Source organism: Corvus brachyrhynchos, unplaced genomic scaffold (assembly GCF_000691975.1).
Source record: "Corvus brachyrhynchos isolate BGI_N302 unplaced genomic scaffold, ASM69197v1 scaffold3, whole genome shotgun sequence".
Lineage (NCBI taxonomy): Eukaryota > Metazoa > Chordata > Aves > Passeriformes > Corvidae > Corvus > Corvus brachyrhynchos.
The window spans coordinates 3,266,600-3,274,115 of record NW_008237619.1 but is presented as its reverse complement, the minus strand read 5'-3'; the positions used below and the strand labels follow the sequence as shown (position 1 = coordinate 3,274,115).

Sequence of the window (7,516 nt, the reverse complement as noted above, 5' to 3'; positions counted from 1 at the left end):
CACCCCCCCCCCCCCAGCCCCAGCCGTATGCACAACCCCAAAAACAGTTAGCCAGAGGTTTCTGAGTGGTGTATTCCCCATTCATGTTCCAAGATATCTCACAATAACTCCAGTTTGAGTGAGAAAGTGCACTTTGGTTGCAGACCTAGAGATGCAGGAAGAGTACCAAGTAATGCAACCTGCAACAATCAGGAAACACTTGTTCAATAAACCCAAAGTATTCCTTAGGAGCATGCTGACTGCTGAATGAATATCTTGGACAAAAGTAAGAGGGGAAGTGCAGGGAAATGGGATGGCAGGCTTGGGTATGTACAGATGAAAAGATGTCTACCTCCCAGAGACGGGACTTCATGGCTTCCAGACTGTGGGGGATTAACTACAGTGTGTTTTGGTTCCTTGAGAATTATTGCTTTCCAATTCTTTCTTCTAAGAAACTTGGAATTAAATTCTTTACTATAATTATGAAGTAATAACATGTTTTTTATTTGTAATTCATACACATGTGCATATATATATAGATATACACATTTCAAAGAGAGGTACTTTTGGGTTTTGTTATGGTTTTGGTTTGTTGGGGTTTTTTGTTTTTTTTAAGGATGAGAAAAGTGTTGGGGAAAGAGAGAAGAAAATAAATGTGCTTCCACAGAAAAAGCAGTTTTTCACTGCTGCTATTAAAATTCAGGTACATTCTCATGGAGAAATTAGTGAAAAGTTTGCTTTTATTTTTTTAACTGAAAATATACAGAAGAACTCTGTGCATTAATAAATTGATATATTTAGTAAATTTTCATTTTGCTGTTTATACTTTACATTGAACCACTCTCTCTCCTCTCCTCTTGCACTTACCAATTCCAAGAGCAATCACTACAGTCTTGCTTGCTAAGCAAGATTCTTCTTTAAAATAAGGTATCCCTAAATAGTGATTGCTCATCACTATTGATGATGTTTTTAAAAACTCTGGAAGTATAGAGAAGATCTATGAACAAAGTGGGAATAGTCACAAGAAAATGTTACTGAGTTTTAATGTCAATTAAGCTTAGCTTGCCTGAGTAAACCACAAGCATGTATTAAACAGCAATATGAGAGTGCACACTGCAGCAAAGCAGTGCCAGCAGGTTGATACTGCATATCAATCTTCAGCTGTTTCTGCCTTTTAACTTCATTCACTGCAGCCTTTTTACTGATGATTGAGGTGAAGGGATACATGTTATGAAGGAGTACAGCAAATCTTTATAACCTTTTCTTCAAAGGGTGGATTTTACAGACCCCTCAAGACAGTTACAAACTGTTTCTTAATACATTAAGGCCTGTGTAATGGATTACCACAGTTTTGACTAATTTACCTTCTGACAAAGCAGTAACACATGGCTTTACAATGCACAGCCCCTGCTAGTTAAAAAAGTTCCTCAAAATGTGGTCTGCCACCCAACTCCAATGTAGAATCCACCCTTTTCTCACCTCTGCAGTACTATTTTCAAAAGGATTTTCAGAAGCATTTGTGTATGATGAATTTCATTGGACTGTGGCACAGGAATCATGATGTCTGCATCCAAACTATCCAGCACACATACCTAATAAATATCATAAACAAATACACCAGGGCTGCAAGCTTCTCTGTGATTCATACAAATGGATTTGCTAACTCAACCTGACAACTCAGCTGATTAGACAAATAAAGTGTCTTGGGTAACACCAGTGTCAATAATTACATTTTCCAAATGGGACAGCTATATTTCAAGCTGAAAATGAATGTACAATTGCTCTTAGAGATCACAAAAAAGCTTGTACAAGAGCTAACAAGAAAAAGCAGGTATTTTATGAAAGACTGTCTCTTTTCTAGTCCTTGTTTATACTAGAGGTTTCTGGGGGAGGCACACTTTAGTCAAGAGACGTGTCAATGTACAGGGCTGTTGAGCTCTGCTGGGCGTATGAACTCTGGAGGTGGCAACACAGGCTAGCCAAGAGAGACACCAAACCTGCAAACAAATCCTCCTCTCTCCATCCCTCTGACCCACCCCCTAAATTCCTCCCACCCCTGGGAAGCACAGTGTACCCAAGAGACAGGACTAGGATAACGGGCCAGTGCGGGAGACATTCATTGCGGCAACCTCGCCACGCATCGACGGATGGGGGAGTGCATGGGCAGGGCAGAAAAAGTTATGGACCTTAGAAACACCTAGAAAAATAAAATGTACAGAAAAATGTTAGGAACTGCTGGGTTATACAGTGCACTGACAAAAGGTGTGAACAACCAGCCCCCATCAGAGAAGCTCTTGGAACTCAAAGGAGAGAAGCCAAAATCTGTAATGTTTCTGATGCCTGCTTGAAATACTGAGCTGCAGCCAAAGAGAACTAGAAAGCACTCAAACTGCTCAAGGGAGAATACTAAAATGAAAGAAGATACCATTAAGATAATTTTGCATACAGGAGATCTGTACAAGACAGCTCTTCCTCTAAAAGGAAGTAGCAATTTTGTGATCTTTAAAATTAATTTGGATACTCTCATTGCTTTTGCAGAAAGCTTTCCAGAGAAAATTGAAATGAAAAAGGGTTTTTAGAATTAAGAATGATTTGAGATGATGTGACAATGTTCAAATGATGCTGTAACATTTGAAGAGTGAATTAGTCTCATTACCAGCCTCTTCTTTTTTTCCCTAGCACTGAATTTTTAAGAGCAATTTTGCAAAAATTATCACAAATGTCCATTTATTTAATAGTGTCCTTTTATTTAAAAAGCTTTCATTGGCAATATAAAGAGTAAACTACTCGAGAACATGAAAATTTTGTCAGTGGATTTGATATGATTCTAAAATTGAAAAAAATTAATGAGATGATTTCATGAGTTCTCAATTGTTCCAAAGAGTCTGTTTCAAACCAGTAACTAGCAAAATAAGCAAAATGTACTATGTTAGAGATTATTTTTCCCCAAAGCCCAAAATATTAAAATTGAGCCTACACGTTTTGTGTTCTTTTGAACAGTAGAAAACAGCCATCAAAGAACCGATGACTGCGTATTAGAAACAGAGACTGATTGCTTTTCTCAACTAGCAGAATGAGTGCAGAACTTGAATTTCCTTTTTATGTGCCATTTCAATATGATGCAAAATGCCAACTTGTATAAAAGGGATAAATATGCGCAGTGCTGGGAAGCAAAAGCTGTGCTTGTCAGTGCACCAGCCACGGCACACCTTGGCCAAGGGAAAATCTGAACGTCTTACAGCTCCACCTACTGAACCAAGAAGAAATTATTGGAAGGGGTATAATTAGTCAGTGTAATGAACTGTAGCAGCTGAGGGTCTGTGTAGACCCTGGAACAGATTTGACACTGCAGTCTGATCAGCACTTGTACTCCAGCTCAGTATCAGGGAGTATCAGATACAGTAATTCAAAGTCGTGGAAGTCAATCAACTTGCCCTGTTTGAAGCAGCAGCTTGTTTTTGAAACTCCCAGGAATTTTAAAGAGCTCATTCCTGCCTTTTCTTATAGTGATTGATTAGCACAAAAATCAAGGCTTGTCACTTCAGAAGGATGCTGCTACTCTGGTGTTTTTGATGAAGCAACAGATACTCTGTTTATTCAAGGACCATGAAGTGAACAAGCATTTGCTTGTATTTTTTCATGTATGACAAAAGCTAATGAAAAGATCAGCCAATGTGAAGTTCACTTTGAACTGGAGGAATACCAGGGAGGTTAAAAAAAACGTAATGTTTTAAAGAAATATAATCATGTAGCTACACTTTTAGCAAAAGATTAATCTCTTTAATCTAAGGACAGTAAGCATGAGTTAAATAGGCTATTTCAATGAATGCTGGTCTTTATATATATATATATATGCATACATATATGAGCCTTGTGGGTTCATAAAGTGGCTCAGAGCCAGAAATTCTGGTTATTGTAGAAACCTTTAAGACAACAGGAGTTCAGACCAATATTTCCTACATCTTGAGACCATGTTGTCAGGGGAGAAATAAGTAAAGATGGAGAAGCAGAAGTTCTTAATCAATAACTTGTGTTTAGCACTTACTAAGAAAAGCACAAAGGAATGTGCAGCACAGCAGAACAAGAGTATGAATAGCATAAATGCTTCATGCTACCTGAAAGATTCCTACAGTTAGTCAAAATGACTCTCTCTGAGTCTGAAAGCAGGCAGATCTAAATACTGGACCTGATGCAATGCAGCGTTCAAGAACATGTCAGATATAATAGGTGAATGATGAGGCATTTATTTAATCCAGAGGATTACCAGAGTCCAAACACCCACAGAGCACTGGCAACAATGCAGCACAAAACATGTGGAACCTGGAATGTCAAAACAAAACGATATTTTTTAAAAACAGAACCTTTGTGGAGCATAAACCAAACAAGAAATGACACTGATAATAACTGGAAATTGAACATATGCCTAATGTTTTCGTGCTGTAATTAAACAACTTAAGTGCTGGAGAGATGATAGCTAAAAAGAAAACATTTACATCAGTGGGTAGGGAATGTGGAGTCAGACTCCTTGAAAGGTAGACACAATTGTGAGCATCTTGATCCTGCATATAGCGTGTTTTTCTTGCCACTTGTCTGTGAAGGAATTTTCTTGACAAACATAGTCTGAAGTGCAGACTTGGATCCCAAGCCAGCAGGAACGTCAGGTGTGGGAGGAACGTAGCTCAAAGGAAGCCAGTCCTGAAATAGCAGAATGGATGGAGATGGCAATTTCTATGGACACAGAGAAACAATACTTATAAATTCAGTATTTATACCATGAGCCACCCCTTTCTCATCTTTGATTCTTATGGATTCAGCAAATGAAGAAAAAGAGATATAAAAGCCAGGAACTCAAACCTCAGTATTTGAGTTGTTGAACAGTAATGACAGCATTCAGCAAAGACTCTTTTGAATGAACGTGTTTCATGGAGGAGCTTGAAGAATGTGGAGAGCAGACTGGATTTAGCTGACATGAACAACAAACATGACTCTTTGTGACATTTCCACTACTGAGCAAGTTACAGAAACAAGTTATGAATTAAGCGCAATCAGGAATCAGCTGGATTGATAGTTTTTTGTCTCACAGCTGCCTCTTCCCACTAAATAAAAAGATTTTGAAATAGCACATATTGTTGGAGGAAAAAAAGGAGCAGGTAAAGACCACCTGAACAGAGCTCTAAAGTCTTGGGTGAGAGAGGTAATATATGGAGTTGATTAGACCACATTTAATTCTAATATTGCTTTCTCAATTTGTAACAAATGTAAGAATGTAGCAGCACATTATAAGATCTGAAGAGATTCTGATTTCATAGTAAAAGGAAGCAAAAAGGGGAAAATCAAAAATGATACATTAAAAAAGAGAACTGGCAATAGGTACTTAAAATAGAACAACTCACAGAAAAGTCCATTAAATATGGCTGAGAACCAAGATAATGGAATTAATATTTAAAAACTCATTGAACAAAGAAGGAACATGCAAATGAAATTGATGCCTTTTCTTGGTCTTAAAATCAAGAGTCTAACACTCTTAGAAGGGAAAAAGGGATTTCACCTTTGTATTTATTTTAAGGATCCTTAGGTGCACTATGTCCAGGTTGAATGCACCTCAATACAATGTCCACCTCGAATGCACACCGCAATGCACACCCACAAAAGATCTGGTATAACATTATAGGTTGTCATACATGAAATCCCTAATTAGCTTGGTCTTTGCATGTTAAGTGCTTTAATTAGTTAATTTTGAGTTAAATATGTTTTAATTGAATGTTAAAATTAACCCATCAGCCCAGGTACAGAAATCAAGTTCTGTTATTAGTGTTTTCACTTGTTCAAAGCAATTTACACCAGTCCCAGTTAAAATCCCCCAGTTAAAAGTTTCCCAGTTAAAAAACCCTTTTCAAACTTTAAGCCACTTGTACACTATAAGAGTTATTTTTCCCAAGTTCATTGTATACTTTTACAAATGTTTTAAGATGTATTAGATGTATTTTAATATTTTTTTAAGGGTTTCTACTTTGCACCTTAGACCGAGGACCAACTCCAAAACCCCAGTTTCTAACAGCCAACAGCTATTTTTAGCCCCATCGCAGTTATTCTGCAGGCAAGCTCCAAGGCAACCTGAATCTTAATGAGGGCATGTTAGCACCCTTGCTTCAGCTGTTACTACCCCCATGACAACGACGAGCTATAGGTAGACAGAGATGATCTGTCAAAAGGGAAGCACCAATCACTTTGGACCAAAGGGGTGTGCTGTGGGCGGGCTGTGGGCAGGCTGTGGGCGGACTGGGGTGGAGCAAAGGCACTATAAAACAACGAGGCAAGTTTCAGAGCAGCACAGATCACTGCAGAGTAGGTGTAGTGGGTGCTAGTGCTTCGTGTTAAAACCTTACTCCTATTGAGGTGCCTTTAATAATTTTTCCTTGACTTCTGGATTAGCTAAAAGTCAGCCCAGCACTGCAAGTTCTTCCACCAGAGGTCCAGTGCTGTCTAAGCCTGAAGATCTCTAATCCCTGCACTCCTGGGGCATACCTCCTGAGCCACTACGATCCCAAATTTTTATATTTTTATATTTTTATATTTTTTGTAATTTTTCAATTTTTCTGCTTTTAATGAATTATTTTAATCTTTCTAAGAGTTGTGTCATTTCTGATGTAGGTCTTACTAATTAGCATATCTATCAAAGATTCCCCAATGAGAGGTTGAATCAGCCCCCCTCCTGAAGGAACCATCCCTGGATGATTCTATCTTAGTTTAAAAATGTGTTCTGGAGCGGATCTTGGGGTCTGGGGCATTTTGATCCCTAACTACGAAGCTTATAAAATATTTAGTCACCTTCTTTGACAAGCAAGTTGAAGAGTGTATGGAAAAGGCACTAAGAACACGAAAGTTGTAAAAGGATATAAAAGGGGTAAAAAAGAAACGGCAAAAATCATCATGGCATCACTATCTCGTCCCATGGGAACATGCCGATGGACAGGAGGGAAGAGGGATGATGGCTTATTAATGGAAGAGGACAAAAAAGGTCCTGAAGTCACACGTGTGCCAGAGCCTGTTCCCACTCTCCTTCCACTGCCATGACCAGGACTGGCACGTGGCCAATGTGAGGCTGCCGCAGGAAGGGGCTCGGCCGCCTCCTGCCCTCCTGCCCCTGGCGCCTCATGGGCTGCAGCATCCTCTTGGCCTTGGCACAAGGACACGGGTCCTATGCCCTGGGCTGTGGTGCCATCTCCCGCTCTCTGCTGCTCTCCAGGCCTCCCGCGAAACGCTGCATTGTGCGGCCGGATTCCTGAAAAGGAGGGATCTCGAACCCATGCTGGACGTGGATCAGACATGGAGGTTCGGCGAGGACCTGGTAAGGACGGCCTGGAAGCCCAAGCTGCAGCCTGGAGAAGCCCCCTGACTGCGGTGCTCCGTGCGTGGGGCTGGCAGCTGTGCCCCCCGCCCAGTGCTGCAGCCAGGGGCTCCAGCCTGCGCCCCACACGCTGCTCCCATCCCTGGGCCGCGCGGGCTCTTCTCCACGCTCCTGTGGCCCCCCGCCGGG

General features: G+C 40.3%; 1 long non-coding RNA gene across 1 annotated transcript; it reads right to left on the bottom strand.

Annotated features, from left to right (window-relative positions):
* Positions 1-2,705: 2,705 nt before the first annotated feature.
* On the bottom strand, positions 2,706-5,673 carry LOC108446122. Its single transcript, XR_001861230.1, has 2 exons — positions 4,473-5,673; positions 2,706-4,299 (listed from the first exon to the last, which is right to left on the bottom strand). It is a non-coding gene; the product is annotated as an uncharacterized LOC108446122 (long non-coding RNA).
* Positions 5,674-7,516: the final 1,843 nt, after the last annotated feature.